This window comes from Phyllobates terribilis, unplaced genomic scaffold (assembly GCF_046119375.1).
Source record: "Phyllobates terribilis strain yellow unplaced genomic scaffold, ASM4611937v1 Scaffold_3__8_contigs__length_932513732, whole genome shotgun sequence".
Lineage (NCBI taxonomy): Eukaryota > Metazoa > Chordata > Amphibia > Anura > Dendrobatidae > Phyllobates > Phyllobates terribilis.
Genome location: NW_027362763.1, coordinates 924,173,306 through 924,191,786, shown reverse-complemented (window position 1 = coordinate 924,191,786; position 18,481 = coordinate 924,173,306). Strand labels below are relative to the sequence as shown.

Genomic DNA, 18,481 nt, shown 5'->3' with positions numbered 1-18,481 from the left:
GAATAATTGCGCTCAGAAGAGGAGAAGAGTTTGGAGAAGAAGCCGCAGGTTACCATTCTTCCGGAAGACGACTTTTGGGTAAGTACCGCTCCGGCTCCGGAGGAGGAAGCGTCGACTTCTAGGAAGAATTGTTTGTTGCCGTCCGGACGATGCAGCACAGGGGCGGAGGAAAAAGCTTGTTTTAAGGAAAGGAAGGCCTCCTCTGCTTTGGGCGGCCATTCTCTGGGATTAGCGCCCTTACGGGTGAGCGCCGAGATAGGGGCAGTCCGGGAAGAGAAGTGCGGAATGAAGAGGCGGTAGTAGTTGGCGAAGCCCAGGAACCGCTCAATAGCCTTCAACCCCTCTGGCCGGGGCCACTTCTGGATGGCAGACAGTTTCTCTGGATCCATTCGTAGGCCGGTCTGAGAGATTATGTAGCCCAGAAACGGAAGCGAGGTCTGCTCAAAGAGGCACTTCTCATATTTAGCGTAGAGGTGGTTCTGCCTGAGCCTGAGCAGGACCTGACGAATGTCCCTCCGGTGAGTGAGAAGATCCGGAGAGAAGACCAAGATGTCGTCCAGGTACACCACCACGCAGGAGTAGAGAAGGTCACGAAAGATGTCATTGACCAACTCTTGAAAGACGGCGGGAGCGTTACAGAGACCGAAGGGCATTACAAGGTATTCATAGTGGCCGTCCCGGGTGTTGAATTCCGTCTTCCATTCATCCCCCTGACGGATACGGACCAGATTATACGCCCCACGGAGGTCCAGCTTGGTGAAGATTCTAGCCCCCCTCAGACGGTCAAATAATTCAGGAATGAGCGGAAGGGGGTATTTATTTTTCACTGTGATCTGGTTAAGGCCTCTATAGTCTATACAGGGACGGAGTGAGCCGTCCTTCTTTTTGACGAAGAAGAAGCCTGCTCCCGCCGGGGAGGTAGATTTCCGGATAAATCCCCAGGCCAGATTCTCCTCAATATATTCAGACATGGACCGGGTCTCAGCAGCGGACAAAGGGTAAATATGCCCACATGGAGGAGTAGCGCCGGGCATCAGGTCAATTGGGCAGTCGTATGGTCTATGAGGGGGTAATGTCTCTGCTTCTCTTTTATTAAAGACGTCCGCAAAAGACCAATAGGAAACCGGTAGGCCGGGTAGATTGGCTGGGGTAGGAGAAGGACGAGCAGGATGAACGGGAACTAAACAAGTCTTATGGCAGTCCTGTCCCCAGCGAAGAACTTCTCCGGTCTGCCAATCAAGCACGGGTGCATGTCTCTGGAGCCAAGGTAGGCCTAGCAAGAGGGCGCGAGAGAGTCCAGGCAGAACATGGAAGAAGATGCTCTCAGAGTGCAGCATTCCCACCTGCAGAGTTATGGATTCGGTGATGAGTTGGATGGGATGCGGTAAGAGACCCCCATCCACGGCGGCGACAGATAAGGGTACAGCCAGAGGTTTGGTGGGAATGCGGTATTTCTCTACCAGGGACTGAGAAATGAGATTTCCGGCAGCTCCAGAGTCAAGTTGAGCCAGTTCAAAATAACGGTTCTCCCCGCAGATGATAGAGACCGACAGCATTAGAGATGGAGAGGGTTTATTCCTGTCTAGAGCGACCTCTCTGAGCGATCCTAGACACAGGCGTTTCCCGACCTCTCCGGGCAGGAACGGATCCGGTGCTCCTTACTGCCACAGTAGAAGCAGCTCCCCTCGGCACGGCGTAATTCTTGACGGGTCTTGACCATCTTGGTCTGGTCGACCTGCATAGGCTCGGGTGAGTCCGCCGGGGGAGTAACGGAGGAAGTGACGGGTCTCTGGAAGGTAGGGGCAAGGCGTGGAAACCTCCTCTCACGGGTGGCCTCTTTGGTGCGCTCCTGGAACCGGATGTCAATCTGGGTGGCAAGTGTAATTAAGTCGTCGAGAGTGGTAGGAATATCCTGACCGGCGAGTTCATCTTTAATATGGCCGGACAGACCCTCCCAGAAGACGGACACCAGGGCGTCGTTATCCCAGGCAAGCTCCGAAGCAAGGGTACGGAACCGTATGGCATATTGGCCCACGGTGAGACTTCCTTGGCGGAGGCGTAGCAGAGATGAGGCGGATGAGGTCCTCCGTCCTGGTTCGTTGAAGACCTTCCGGAAAGCCGTGAGAAAGGCTGGCAGGTTGGACACCAGGGGGTCTTCTCTCTCCCATAGAGGATTTAGCCAAGCCAGCGCCTCCCCCGTGAGATGGGACATGATGAAGGCTACTTTGGCTCGGTCGGTGGGAAACTGGTGTGCCAACAGTTCGAAGTGCAGAGTGCACAGGTTAATGAAGCCCCGTGCCTGACCGGGATCTCCGCCAAAACGAGGCGGGGCGGAGAGGCGGGGACCGGGAAGAGATGCCATGCAATTGATGGGCAGCGACGCTGCCGGGGTAGGAGTCGTGCGACTGGAAGCAGGTCCCGAAGAGGTAGTCAGTGTGTCCAGGCGGGAGTTAACACTACGCAGATGGCTCAGGATGGACTCCTGTTGGGACCTTTGACGGGAAAGTTCATGACATAGGTCCGAGAGCGAGGGAGCTTGGGTGCCACTGGGTTCCAGGGCCCCAGCAAACTGTAACGGGTCTGGGAGGTGGAACCTCAGAGCAACTATACAAAGGGGCAGTCCTTGTAAGTAAGCGGGTGGCTCCCAGGGAAGGCGGGCAGGTAGTCACGGCAAGTGACAGGGACAGTCTCTGGGTAGAAGGGCAGGAGGTCACGGCAAGTGACGGGGACAGTCTCTTGACAGGCGGATGGTCACGGCAAGTGACAGCAGGGTAAAAGTCTCTAGAAAGGCAGGTGGTCACGGCAAGTGACAGCAGGATAAGAGTCTCTAGACAGGCAGGTGGTCACGGCAAGTGACAGCAGGGAAAGAGTCTCTAGATAGGCTAGCAGGCAGGTAGCAGGTGAGCGCTCCCAGGTGAGCGGGCAAGAGTCTCTGGACAGGCAGGTGGTCACGGCAAGTGACGGCAGAGCCTCCAGATAGGCTAGCAGGCAGGTAGCAGGTGAGCGCTCCTAGGTGAGCGGGCAAGAGTCTCTGGACAGGCAGGTGGTCACGGCAAGTAACGGCAGAGCCTCCAGGTAGGCTAGCAGGCAGGTAGCAGGTGAGTGCTCCCAGGTGAGCGGGCTGGAGTCTCTGGACAGGCAGGTGGTCACGGCAAGTGACGGCAGAGCCTCCAGGTAGGCTAGCAGGCAGGTAGCAGGTGAGCGCTCCCAGGTGAGCGGGCGGGCAGATCCATAGACAGACTGACAGGTGTTGGAAGGCAGTCTGTCGGACCGCAGGAATGCAAGCAGATAGACAGGAATCAGGTAGGTATCAAGCAGAGATCTGGCAGGTAACTGGCAGGTATCTGGTAACGGGACCTGAGGGCTGAAGCAGAGTTGAAAGGCTTTGCAACAACATTGCTCGGGCACCTCCATTTTGGAGGAGGTGCCTTATATATGGTGAGGTCCTCCGGCCATTGGCCGGGGACTCCTTAGGACGGCGCGCGCGGCCCCTTTAAGAGAGGGGGAGCGCGCGCGCGCGCCCTAAGCACAGAGGCCGGGAAGCAGCACGCGCTGCCAGCAGAGCGGGAGGAAGCCGCCGGGCACGGAGCGGAGAGGTGAGGGGAACGGCGTCCCTGTCTAGCAGGAGGCAGGGACGCCGACGCTACAGAGGGACCCAGAGGGGCGTAACTAGGTATCAAATTGGACCGACCTAGGTCGTACGGCGGCTAACAACTCCGTGACCAGGGAGGGACCGAGCAGAGGGACCAGGTGCTACTCTGAGGACAACCTTGTAAGAGAGCAGATGACTCCCACGGGTCAGATGGCGGAGACTGACCGATACTGCAGATGGCACAGCAGGCAGGCTGACGAGAGGTCCGGGTAGATGAACTGGTAGAGACAGCAGGCGAAAGGCGGGTGCCTCTAGGTAGGCTGTCAGGTGGTCACGGCAAGTGACGGGAAGGAGCCTCCAGTTAGGCTGACAGGTGGTCACGGCAAGTGACAGGCAGGAGCCTCTAGGTAGGCTGTCAGATGGTCACGGCAAGTGACGGGCAGGAGCCTCCAGGTAGGCTGACAGGTAACAGGCAGGTGCTTCCAGGTAAGCAGGCGGGCAAAGCCCATAGACAGACTGGCGGACTGAATGGAAGACAGACTGTCAGGCTGGAGAGTAGTCAGGCTGGCGGACTGAACTGATAGTCAGGCTGGCGGGCAGAACTAGTAGTCAGGCTAGCAGCGGGACCTGAGGGCTGAAGCAGTGGTAAGTACACTGTGCATCAACTAAGAGGAAGAGGAGCGCTGGAGGATGCCGGGCAGGGAGCGCGGCGGTGAGAGGGACGGCCTCTCTACCTGGCAGGGGGCAGAGACGCCGATGTTACATTGACTGGGGTCATGGTTCTGCTTCAACTACAAAGGAGAGAAAATGTCTCATCGTGTTGCAGGATAATTTTATAAACCAATTTATGACCTGACAAGAGGCAATACTCTATTACATCTGGTCATTTCTAACAATTTGGTAGAAATGTCGCTGTTCGCAAAAAAAATTTTGGAGCAAGTAACTGCAATATCATTTCATTCTATTTGCACTATAAAAAACATACTGGAGTGAAGATGAAAAATCACCTGCTTAATTTCAACAGGTTGCACTTCTGGAGATTGACTGGAAGCAGCAAATATCAGATAGTGATACTAATGAAAAATCTGAGCGCTTCAAATCTATACAGGTCAATCAGACTGCAATTTTTTTTCCTATAGGTAACAAGTATTGATGATAAAAATTAAACCCCAACTGGCTTACACCTACTGTTAGAAAGGTCATTAAAGGGTTTTCCCACAAACAAAAGTTGATTTTAATCAATAGATCTTGGAAGTGTTGAGCTTCAGAAGCATCCAGCAACAGTCACAGGAGACAGGGAGTGTTTTAGCAGAGCCCCAGGGGGATTGTGGGGAACTTGTTATTATAGTCTGGCTGAAGCCAAAGAGAAAGGTAGTGTGTTATCGGTATCTGACAGAAGGCAACTGAACAGGATTCAGATCAGGAGAGAAGCTGCAGCCTACGGTCGCCCTGAGTAACAGTTCTCCTAGGATTCCAAAGAATTCATGAAACCCGTCTCGCCCCATCTGAACCTAGCGGTGTGCGTGTAACATTGGTGGCCCATACGGGGAATCCTGAGTGGGAATTAGCGCGTAGAGGGAGAAGAGTAAATGTGTCTGGAAAAACACAGCAGCACAGCACCTCAATTCAACTCTGCTACAAAAGTTAAAGGGGACCAGTGAGAAAACTCACTATCAGCAATGGATATGGAAATACAAATGGACAGTAATAGTGAGCTGCTTCTTCAGTTAACCTGCGAAGAATTGAGAACAGTAGCAGAACATATAAAGATGTCAGAAGAACAGATTTCTAAAGCACACAACCGCAGTCAACTGTTAGCTGCCATTAATGCAAAAATGGATGAGCTGGGGGAGAAAGAAGCTGAAAACGTCATGGGGACATTCCTCCAGAAGCTAACACAGTTTCTAACCAGGTTGAAGTTGGAGGATGGAGGGGCGGCACCAATTACCAAAAGTGGGAATCTCCGTCCGCAGACAGAACTGCAGTAATTGAAATAACAATTCAAAACCCTAACAACAGCCCTGACGGAATCTACCAAAACCTCTGAATGAGTGACAGACTCAGACAGAACCTTTACCCTGCTCAGGTTAGATAAATCAGGAAGACAGTCCTCTCTAACACCACAAATAACCATAAGGAAAGAATTCAAGATCCTGGGACAAATTGGAGAGTGTGAACAGAAAGAGAAACTGTCTTATATGAACATGTTGCACCAGATTGATGCAGGCTTACAGAAAGGCTACCAGCCAGATGAGATCGTTGAGGGGCTGGTGAAAGCGATCAGCCCAGGACTGAACCTCTGTAGTATGCTAGAAATGAAGAGTCAATTGACCTTGCAACAGCTGAAGATGATTTTTAAAAGGGCACTATAAAGAAGAGAGTACTTCAGAATTGTTGCATCGACTCATTAACCTCTCACAGAAAAATAATGAATCACCCCAAAGTTTCTTGTCCAGAGCAGTTGAACTGAAGGATAGACTGTTTGCATCCAGAGATGTAGAAGCGGAGGAGAAGTTTCATGCTGGACTAGTCCAGAAGAAGTTCTTGAGATCATTGGGAACGGGGTTAATCAGCAAAGACATCAAGTTGCAGCTGAAACAGTACCGAGAAGATCCTGGCATTCTGGACAAAGTCCTAATTGAAAATATTAATGAGGCAGCTAGTTTGGAGTCAGAGAGTGAACAGAAGTTAAAGAAAGGCTCTGCTCCTAAAATCACTAAAATGAGTCAGCTGAAGTTGGAGACCCCCAGTGGCCAGTCCGAAGATCATCATGGAGACCCTCCAGTGCCACCTCCTACAGGGAATCTTAAATCACCAACAAAAGAGAGGACCGCCAGCGCTGACTGGGAGGAAGTAATCAGAGAACTGCAAGCCGAGTTGATTGAGGTGAAAAAGTTGATTCGTTCCAGGCTAGAACCGGTATCCCTCAGACCCAGGAGTGGGTTACAAAACATAAGATACCCGGCTGGTGAAGCGTGCCGTTCATCAAATCAGAGTACGATGTGTGTCCACTGTCTAAGATGTGGTGAGGAAGGACATTATGCCATGGAATGCCAATGGTCACGGTCGTTTGGGTTAAAAGACAGGATGTTGCCAGTGCGGGGCTACTGATATCCGCGACACGAAGGAGGCCCCAGAAGCAAATCCAAAGCTCACCAAACCCCAGAATGGCGCATGAGGTAAAATGGCTGCGTCAGTACTATCCCTAAGTGTGTTCCTGTCTACAACAGCTGCAAGAGAGACAGGGGCATCAGTTACATAATGCCTAGTGTGGAGATCAAATGATGTAATCCTGGGAGGAGGATTCCTAGGTCGGTATAGATAGCCTCATCAACCTAATCGGTGAAAGGTGCTTTATACAGTGCCAGCTAGATGGACTCCTGGTAAAAGCACTGTGGGACACAGGAGCCCAAGCGAGCCATTTAAATGAAGAATGGAGAAGGCGCTACCTACCACATCCCTGCCTTCAGTCACTAAAAGAACTCTTAGGACCAGTGGAACTCCATGGCAAAGCGGTCAACCAGACAGAAATCCCTTTCATAGACTGGGTGGAAGTGATTTTCTAACTGAGGGCCATGAAGCACAGCAACACCATTGAGTTTTTGGTACCTTTTCTCGTGACCAGTGATCAGAACGTAACAAAGGATCCCATCCTGGGTTATAATGTAATAAGTGAAGTCAACCATCCATGGGCTGGCGCCCAACCATCATCCCTGCAAACCAAATGGTGGGGGTGAGGTGTGGAGTCTGGGTAGAACCGTGAAGAAAAGTCCAGAAAAGACTGTTTGTGCCAAAAGGCTCCTCAAAGCTTCCGGAAGGCCTAGTTCAAGGTGAGACTGTGCTTACAATTCCTACTGGTGGGTTTGCTCTAGTGACAGTACTGGTGATGAATACTATGAAACACGAAATTAGACTGGATCCAAAGACTGTGTTAGGTCACATTGAAACCATTAAAATGGTATATCCAGCCAGTGTGAGACCCGCCCAGGGGTCTACCATGAATTCAGTCTCCCCATCTGGGATCCCCCAGTATCCCTGGAACACTTGTGTGCTGAAGATATAGCGATAGCAAAACAGATGCTGAGAGAAGAGTGTCACACATTCTCTAAAGATGACTCTGATATAGGCTGTATCCCGTCTTTGCAATTGAAAATCAATTTGAAAGACACAACCCCAGTAACCAGAAGTTACATGTCTGTGCCAAAACCATTACACCATGAAGTGAAAGAGTATTTACAAGATCTAATCAACAGAGGTTGGGTCCAAAAGTCAAAGTCGTCTTATTCCTCTCCTATTGTTTGTGTTAGGAAAAAACCCGATACCAAAGATTTAAGATATGCTGGATAGTAGGAAGTATCTGGTTCTCTGTCCTCGATCAGGGTAAAGCATACCATCAAGGGTTTGTTGAAGAGTCCAGTAGACCCTTGACAGCATTCATCACACCATGGGGGTTATATGAGTGGATCCGCATACCGTTTGGGCTATGTTCAGCTCCAGCAGAATTTCAGAGGAGCATGGAGACCTGTTTGGAAGGATTGAGAGACGATATCTGCCAGCCGTACTTGGATGACAATGTGGTACACAGCAAAACCTTCCGGGAGCATGTTGAACACATGAGAACCGTATTACAGCGGTATCAACAACACAAAGTTAAGTTGACCCCAAAGAAGTGTGAACTGTTCAAAAAGGAAGTCTGATTTCTAGGGAAAATTGTGTCCGGAGAAGGATATAACATGGATCTAGCAGAAATCACTCCGGTACTGGCTTTAAAAGACAAGCGGCCCTCTACTGCCGGGGAGTTGAGGCAGATCTTAGGATTCCTCTCCTACTATCGTACTCAGGTGCTTAACTTCTCCAGGATTGCCACCCAGCTATACCTCCTCTTCGGGCTGATGACAACAACCACGGAGAAAAAGAACGCAGGTAGGACCGGGCTTAAAAGAAACAACTCCGTTTCATCCCATCAGCCCATTCTCTGACAGTAGACGACCAGGAGGTATCGGAACAACTAGTAGACTACCTGGTAAAACCACCATCTTGGGATATCCTGATTTCAACATACCATTTGTTCTTCATTGTGACGCTTCTCAAGTTGGACTGGGAGCTGCCCTGTATCAGCAGCAAGATGGAAAATTGAGTCATTGGTTACGGTTCTAGAATGTTAACAGACGCTGAGAAGAATTACCATCTACATTCTGGAAAATTGGAGTTCCTGGCATTGAAATGGGCTATCTGTGAACGATTTAGAGATTATCTCTACTACAGCAAAGAGCTTGAGGTATACACTGACAAAAACCCTTTGACCTATGTCCTCACTACAGCCAAACTGAATGCAACGGGTGAGAGATGGGTCGCTGAACTAGCTGACTTCAATTTCAGTATCAAGTACCGGCCAGGAAAATCCAATGCGGATGCTGACAGATTGTCGAGAATGCCTTCATGCAAGAATGCTCGGAGGAAGTCAGCCTGGAAGCAATTGAGAGCACTACCCAAGCAGTGCAAGCTTATCAAGAAAAAGACACACCATTGTGGTGTCTGTTGACGGTGGAAACCACCATAAAAGCGAGAGAACAAGATCACCCCCTGTCCATTCAACAACTACCAAAAGGAAAAATCCATAGAGCACAACGGGAAGATCAGATAATTGGTAGAATACTTCTTTATGTGGCCCAAAATCGGTTTCCAAGTAAACGGGAGAGAAATAATGAGTAGTGTTGAGTGAATTTGTTTGCCATTTCAAATTCGGTTTCGTGTTTGGGGTTCCGGCTTGTTCGCACCAAAAAATCGGCTTCGCCCATGAACATCCCTGATTTGCCACACTATCACGCAGAAGGTGGAATCGTTCACCTTGCTCTTCACTCACAGCTCCCAAATTTTCAAGAAAGGTGGGAATGGAGGAAATGCACTTTCAAACTCATCAGGCAACCTAAAACTTGAAATGCTTTCAGTATTTGTCCGACGATCTTTTTGTAGTCAGGATCTTTTTTATTGCCTAAAAAATTCACTATTTTTTTTTTATTATTATTTATTTAAATAGCACCATTGATTCCATGGTGCTGTACATAAGAAGGGGTTACATACAAAATACAGATATCACTTACAGTATATGAACTAACAATGATAGACTGGTACAGAGGGAAGAGGACCCTACCCTTGCTGGCTTACATTCTACAGGATGATGGGGAAGGAGACAGTAGGTTGGGGGGTTGCAGCAGATCTGGTGATGGTGATTAGTGTTGAGCCACCCCCGTAGTGTTCGAGTTCGGTTCGTCGAACACCCTTGTGTTCGCCGAACTGTTCGTCAAACTGTTCGCCGAACACCTTCGAACACCGTTAAAACCAATGGCAGGCAAACAAAAACACATAGAAACACATAGAAAACACCGTCAAAGGTGTCCAAAAGCTGACAAACTGCTCAGAAGACATAACTAACACATGGAAAAGTGACAAGTACATATAGTCATGTGAAAAGAAAAGAGGTGGAGGAGTAAAAGGAGGGGGAGACACAGATATAGGCATGTCATGCCCTTCTAAAATCCAAAAAGTGAGAAGCCGACAGGGCCAGTCCGTTCCTGCTCGTGCCACCTCCGTTTGTGCCAGAGCCGCGGTGGACCCTGATGGCCAGCCCCCCTCTCTCAATACTGGTGCCTGTCCGCTGGTGGGTCCAGCGAGCCCCCCTGTTGTGGAGGCAGCTCTAAGCTTTTTAATTTAAATTGTCTCTCTAATTTGAATGAATACACTTTAAATCCTTTTACAAGGATATATTGAAGGGCAAGTCTCATGCCAGCAGCCGCGTAATTCCAGCTCCAGTAGCGTCCACTAAAGCTGCTGCAGTTAAAAAGCTTTTATAAGGATCGAGCTCGGCTGTCCACCGCAAGGCGTCCTACCGCCAGTCCCAGCCCCTATGCCTTGGGGTGCCTCCTGATGCTCTTCACTGAGTATCCCGTGGTCCCGAAGCATTTCCTTTGAAAAAATTAAGTGTCCAAACTACAGGTGGTGTAGCTTGCTTAACAGCCGATATAATCCGCTGACTAGCAGACACTGCTACTAGGCACAAAGTGTTTCCTGGGCTAGATGCAGTTAAAAATTTGTAATTAGATACTCTCGTTGGATGCTGACAAAGCATTCCATAGAGTCTCCTGGCACGCCATATATTATTCTCTTAAAAAGCTTGGGGTAGGGGTCTAGGGGACCCTTTTATAGCCAAAATCACGGCCCTGTATCGCAATGCGTCACCTAGGCTGAAGATAAATGGAACTGTAGCACCCCGAGGGCTCGGTTGCTGCAGAGGTATTGCACCTCACCCAGAGGTGTGTTATCTCACTCTCAGGTAAGGATGGAGTGTGGATCTGGACCCCGAAACCTGCATGCATTACACCACATTGCCGTGAGGCAGGGCGACCAATATGCCCCTGAGATGGGCACGACAGTCCCTGTCCCTGGCTGGAGTGGGGGGAGGAAGGGGAACCCTGTAGTGCAGGAGCAGGGAGGAAGCAGTTCCTGGGTGCATTGAGAAGGGAGTATAAAAGGTGGGCACCATCTTAGTTCAGTGCAGAGAAGTCTGAGCAGAAGGGACAGGGAGCAGGGGCTCTGCATGAGCTCTGCTCCAGAGGCGGGCCTAGTAACAGAGGCCCAGGCCTGGAAGAGGGAGAAGGAAGGAAGAGGAGCGGAGAAGGCTCCAGGAACGAGGAATGAAGGGATCCCAGGGGTGTGGACGGGCGAGTCGCCACCGCATGCCCGAATCCACCTGCGTGGAGGGGTCAGGCCAAAGGGGGAGACTGGTCCCCGAAACTAGTGGAGGCGGGAAACGACCCTCAGCTAGAAACCGGAGTCTGTGACATTTTATGTGGCGCAGCCCCTCGCTACACCCGCTAGGAGGGCAGCACATAGGGTCAGGGAAACTGGCGCCAAGTTTACCAAGAGGAGGCCCGAGGCAGCCGGACAGAAGGGTTGGTAAGAAAGGCCAGACAAAGGACACACAAAGGGGGTCCTGTGAAGCGCTCCAAAGTTATCTGGGAGTTGTCTGAGCCCCTCACCTGGTAAGCACAGTACGACGTGGGCAGCCGTTACCTGCAGAAGTGGTCTGGATAATAAGAACTGTGAGAAAAGGCCCTGGACTGTATCACTGACTCCGTGTCGTTACTGCTGCTGCCCTGCACCATCACCCCCATCCTCCGCGTACACTGCCCTGAGGCTATACTCCTCCCGTGGGGAGTTATGCTACGCTCTACTGCACCCACAACACCAGCCTCAGCGGTCTGCCCTGCAGCAGCGGTTCACTCTGACCGCAATCCACGGGTGGCGTAGTCGGACATTTAAACATCAAAACCACATAAACAGTTTCGCCACTGGTTTGACCGCCCTGAGCCACGGAACCGTGTCGCCGCCACGGAGACTACAACCACCAGCATCCACCAAAAAGGGTCCGGCTCCGGATGTCCCAAGGCCCAGGGGGCACGTCAGAACATTTTCATCACCTTTCATAATCACCAATGGGACAAGGCAGGGATGTCCTCTGTCCCCTCTCTTATACATCCTAGTGACAGAGCACCTGCTCTCATCAATTCGCCATAACCCCAATATTAGGTGGATTGAGGTGGGAGGCACCGAGTACAAGTGCTCTGCATTTGCTGATGATGTCAATCACATATATCCATCAGCAGGCTGTTATGGCTGAAATAGATCACTTTGCTACATGGTCAAATTTTAAAATCAATACAGCGAAGTCTGAGGCCCTCGATGTTTCCCTCTCCAAATCCATATAGGATTCCATCCAGTCCAACTTTCCCTTTGCCTGGCCCTCACAGGGTATCAAATTCTTAGGAATTCCTATTCATAGAGACCTCTCCCGTCTATGTTATCTTAATTTTGGGCCCTTTATTGAACAACTCCATACAGACCACGGTTGGCAAGTTAGAACTGTAAGATTCACTACGTGAACCACTGGTGTTTTGTGGAAAAGCACATGTACACTGTGTTCCAAATTATTATGCAAAAAGTGTTTAGGAGTGATAAGGGAAGAATTTGTTTGTTTGTCAGTTAATCTCATTGATGGTGATGTGTGTCAGGGCTCTTTATATCACTGTAAGCAATTGCAGACACCTGTGCTAATTAGTTTGGCAGGTGTGTCCAATGAACGGCAAGACTACTTAAGAAGGCTGTCCCACATTATTAAGCAGCCTACATTTTCTGCCAAAATGGGAAAGAAAAAGGATGTGTCGGCTGCTGAGAAGCAACAAATTGTGGAGTGTTTAGGTCAAGGCATGACTACAATCAACATTGTGCGATGATCAGGATGAAGTGTCTTGGCAATCAAGAAGTATGTAGCTGATTCACAGTACACATGTGTGCGTGCTGATAAGGGCAAATTGAGGACTCTTTCCTACAGGCAATTACGTCAGGTTAAAAGAGCAGCGGCAAAAAAGCCTTGTCATAGCAGCAGACAAGTTTTTGAAGCTGCTGGTGCCTCCAACGTCCCCCGAACAACAAGATGCAGGGTCCTTCAGAGGTTTGCAGCTGTGCGTACGCCATCCTGTCGACCTCCTCTATCCACTGCACACAAGCAGAAACGGCTCCAGTGGGCCAAAAATTACATGAAGACTGATTTCAAAACTGTTTTGTTCACGGATGAGTGCCATGCAACGCTCGATGGTCCAGATGGATGGAGTGGAGGATGGCTGGTTGATGGACACCCCACGCAAACACGGCTACAGCGCCAACAAGGAAGAGGTGGAGTATTGTTTTGGGCTGGAATCATGGGGAGAGAGATTGTCAGCCCCTTTAGGATCCCTGAAGGGGTAAAGATGAACTCCATAATGTATGTGGAGTTTCTCAAACAGCACTTCCTGCCATGGTTCAAGAAGAAGAACCGTGTATTCCGCAGCAAGATCATTTTCATGCATGATAATGCACCGTCTCATGCTGCACATAACACATCTGCATCTCTGGCTGATATGGGCATAAAAGGGGACAAACTTATGGTGTGACCCCCATGCTCCCCTTACCTCTACCCCTTCAGAACCTCTGGAGCATCATCAAAAGGAGTGTCTATGATGGCGGGAGGCAGTTCACATCTAAGCAACAGCTCTGGGAGGATATTCTGTCCTCATGCAAAACAATTGAAGCAGAAACCATCCAAAACCTGACAAATTCAATGGATGAGAGAGTTCAGAAGCTCCTTTCAAACAAGGGGTCCTATTTGCAAATGTAACATCACCTAGAATAAAGTTTTGAGTTGAAAACTGTTTGATTTCAGTTTCTAATAACCTGCTAATGCTTATAATTTCAAAAATGACCATTTTTTTGGTCTTTATTAAAATGAAAAGGTTGATCGAAGAGTGTGGGGGATCTGAGAGTGTGGCAACCCAGTAGTCAGGATTACTTCGAATTCTGACATTCTGAGGGTCATGTTGCAGGTAGTGCAGCAAGAAGGCACTTATGTGTCTTGCGCATCTCGGAGCCCCAAAATTATTTTCTGGGCTAGATGCAGCTAAAAATTATTATTAATTTTAAATCTGGTGGAGCTTAGTATAGATGGCCTAATAGAATCAGTACTGCACACTGCTACAAAGCCCAAATTATTTTCCAGCCAAGATACAGATAAACATGATTAGTAATTTTAAATCTGGTGGAGCTTAGTATAGATAGCCTAATAGAATCATTACTGCACACTGCTACAAAGCCCAAATAATTTTCCAGCCAAGATACAGATAAACATGATTAGTAATTTGAAAGCTTAAAACGGTTGGTGAGGTGATTTTAACCAATCATCAAGCTTTTACTCTCCCCAGGATGACACAGGGGTAGAAAAGTGGTTTCGGATCCATGATTTGTTCATCTTTATGAACGTGAGTCTGTCTACATTATCAGTGGAGAGCCGCATGCGCTTATCTGTCAGCACACCACAAGCAGCGCTGAACACACGTTCAAACAGAACGCTGGCTGCGGGGCATGACAAGATCTCCAAGGCGTAAGTGGCGAGCTCCGGCCATTTATCCAGATTGGAAGCCCAAAAAGAGCAAGGGTCCAGTGACACAGTCATGGCTTCAATGTTTACTTGGAGATACTCCTGTACCATCGTCTCTAGGTGTCGACTATGTGTCAGACTTCTTGTCTCCTGTGGCCTTGCAAAGGATGAGCTAAAAAAGTGGTGAAATGATTCCGCAAAATTGATGTTACCAGCAGATACTGTGTTTCTGTTACGGTTTGAGTGCTGAACACTCGACGGTCCCACGGTTGGCAAGTTGGAACTGTGAGATTCACTACGTGCACCACTGGTGTTTTGTGGAAAAGCACATGTAAGATTCTGCAACAGTCTCTGCTGATACTCCTGCATGCGTGCATCCCTTTCTATGGCAGGAATTATTTCTGCAAATTTACTTTTGTACCGGGGATCTAACAGTGTGGCAACCCAGTAGTCAGGATTATTTCTAATTCTCACAATTCGAGGGTCATGTTGCAGGTAGTGCAGCAAGAAGGCACTCATGTGTCTTGCGCATCCAGGAGCACCAAGTCCCTGTTGTGTTGGTGGCGAGGTAACAATCATGCTTCCTTCCTCTGTCCTCTCCCCCCAACCTCGCACAACAGAAATGGGATCAAGGTCTCCCTCATCTGATGAGTCTTCCATCAGTTCGTCCTCCACTTCTTCCTGGGCTCCTGCCCCTTCCTCACTAGTTTGGCTGCTACCATGCTCCCTGGTAAAACCATCTCCCCCACCCTCACAAGCCTGCCGCCTTGGTGCTGCCGACCATCTGGACCCTGCAGATGTTAGCCCTTCCGCATACAACTCCTCCTCCTCTACTTCCTCCACCTCCTCTTGTGCCACCACCTGACTCCGAATTCTGTTTAACATGTGCTCCAGCATGTAAATCACCGGAATAGTCATGCTGATAATGGCATCGTCAGCACTAAACATCTTCGTCGCCATTTCAAAACTGTTCAGAAGGGTGCATAGGTCCCTGATCTGAGACCACTCCTCCAGCGTGATTTGCCCCACCTCTGGATCTCGTTGGCCCAGGCTATACGTCAGAACGTATTGCACCAGGGCTTGTCGTTGCTGCCACAGTCACTGCAACATGTGCAGAGTTGAATTCCACCGGGTAGGCACATCGCATTTTAGCCAGTGAAGTGGCAGGCCCAACGACTTCTGTAGAGATATAAGTCGCTGAGCTGCGGGATGCGAACGGCGGAAGTGAGCACACAGCGACTGTGCCCTCTGCAGAAGGTCATCTAGTCCGGGAAAGTGGGCTAAAAATTGCTGGACAACCAGGTTCAACACGTGAGCCATACAAGGCACGTGTGTGACATTGCCCCGGCGAAGGGCCGCACCCAGGTTTGCAGCATTGTCGCACACGGCCTTCCCTGGTTTCAGGTCCAGTGGAGACAACCATTCATGAAATTGGTTATCCAGAGCTGACCACAACTCCTCAGCTGTGTGACTCACATTTCCCAGACATTTCAAAGTAAAAACCGCCTGATGACGTTGAGCCCTACTGCCAGCATAGTAAAGAGGTGTGCAGGATCCCTTCTGCGCAGTTAGAAAGCTTGTGGCATGACCAGACAGGCTTTGGGTGCAGGTGGAGGACCGAGAGGAGGTTGAGGAGGCAGAAGCAGTGGAGGAACTTTGACATAAAGAGGATTGACGCACAACTCGTGGGGACGGCAAGACTTGGACAGCAGCCCCTTGTCCTGCTGTCACGATAGTAACATGTAACGCCCCTGTCCATGCCTACTCGTCCAAGTGTCTGTGGTGAAATGCACCCTGTCACACACAGAGTTTCTCAAAGAAGCGGTGATGTTGTGTGCGACATGCTGGTGGAGCGCAGGCACACCTTTCTTTGAGAAGTAGTGCCGACTGGGCATCTGGTACTGGGGCACTGCGACGGACATAAGGTCTCGAAAATCCTCTGTGTCCACCAGGCGGAAAGGCAGCATTTCTGTAGCCAAGAGCTTGCAGATGGTGAAATTCAACCTCTTAGCTTTCTCATGGCTAGGAGGAAATGGTCTTTTACTTATCCACATCTGAGGGACTGAGGGCTGGCTGTTGTGCTTAGATGGGGTTGATAAGGGTGTCCCCGGCAAACTGCCGGTCTGTGAGGAAGATGCAGGCGGACATGTTAGGTTGCCTTGATCCAAAGGTGGTGCTATTGATGTCGGACAGCGCTCAACACCAGCTGGTGTTACCACCTCCAAAGAAAATGATGACCTGCCAATCACGCTGACTGTTGCGGGTAAAGAGGTGGCAGGTCTGCGTCCCAAAATAGGTGTGACTGCTGTCCCCCCAGTCACAGAGGATGAAGAGGCCGCAGATGCACAAGATGGGGCAGACGGTGGTTGGCCCGGCCGGCTAGGCCGCATTGTAGCACAGTGAGCTTCCCACTGCAACTTATGCTTCATGTCCATGTGCCGGTTCATGCATGAAGTACTCAAACTATGTATTTTTTGGCCTCTACTTAGCTTTTGTTGACAAATGTTACAGATAACACGAGTTGGGTCATCTTTATCGATCTGAAAAAATGCCCAGGCTATGCAAGGTTTAGCACCCATGCGACCTGAAGAGCCACCACGACTTGTGGTCAGAGGCAGAGTTGTGTTTGAGGATGCAGTTGTTGACCTGCTTCCAGTACTACATCTCTGTCCAGGAAGGCGCAACCTGACCTCGTCGTCACTAGCATCCTCCTCCACCTCCTCTGCTGACGTCATCTCTTGGCTGACTGTGGGTTGACAGTAAGTGGGATCTCCAACCTCATCATCATCACCCTGTGTGTTATCACACCCGTCGTCCTCAGAGCCAACCTTTTCCTGCCCTGACAAAAAACTAAAGTTGTCGCTCCAATCAGGTATTTGAGTCTCATCATCGTCTTCCTCATTGTCTCCACCAACAGGAGTTACAGTTTGGGAATGAGGGTCTACATTATGGTCAGAACCTTCTGCGTCTGGTCCGGGATCCGACTCATAAAGATTCTGGGCATCAGTGCAGATCATTTCCTCGTCTGGATTCACAGAAGCGCTGGAGCCGACCTCTGATTCCCAGGCTATAGTATGAGTAAACAGCTCTGCAGACTCAACCATCTGTTCTACCTCATACTCAGACGGGCAGCTGGAGATTTGGGAGCTGTGAAGAAGCAAGTGCGATTGGGGTGACACCTCTGAGGACTGGAGTATTTGTGATGTTGAAGTTGATGTGGAGGAGAGCCCACTTAAAGGAGCACTTGATATCCGTTGAAGCACCTGCTGTTTTTGTGCCTCATCTGGAATTTGTAGCGATTGGCGTGGCCGTAAGAAAGGGATCTTATCACATTGTCCGCTAAAAGAAGTAGACATTTTAGTTTTCCTGGAAGATGGTCTTTCTTCTGCAGATGTTACTGTTGCTTTAACACCTACTCCACGGACACAACCTTTTTTCCCCTTCCCAACATGCCTATTCCCCTTTCCACCAGCAGCAGGCCTTTTTCCACTCATTTTGGTGGTTAACTAATTCACAACTCTGGAGTTGTTTGCACAAAAAAACAATGGATGGGAACCGAGCAGAGCTGAGTGGCCAAACTGTGGTATGAGGCCAAAACTATTGTCTGGGTTAGATGCAGAAAAAAATTATATTCAGTTTGCAACCTGATGGAGGTCAGTATAGAAGGACTAATAGAACAAGTCCCACACACAGCAAGAAGGCCAAATATTTTTTCAGAGCTAGATGCAGAAAAAAATTATATTCAATTTGCAACCTGATGGAGGTCAGTATAGATGGACTAATAGAACAAGTCCGACACACTGCTAGAAGGCCAAATATTTTTTCAGAGCTAGATGCAGAAAAAATTATATTCAATTTGCAACCTGATGGAGGTCAGTATAGATGGACTAATAGAACAAGTCCCACACACTGCTAGAAGACCA

The 18,481-nt window shown here is 49.5% G+C and overlaps 1 protein-coding gene across 1 annotated transcript in view; it reads left to right on the top strand.

Annotated features, from left to right (window-relative positions):
* SMOC2 (SPARC related modular calcium binding 2) overlaps nt 1-18,481 on the top strand; it is a 748,277-nt gene that overhangs the window by 711,343 nt on the left and 18,453 nt on the right. The window lies entirely within an intron of this gene.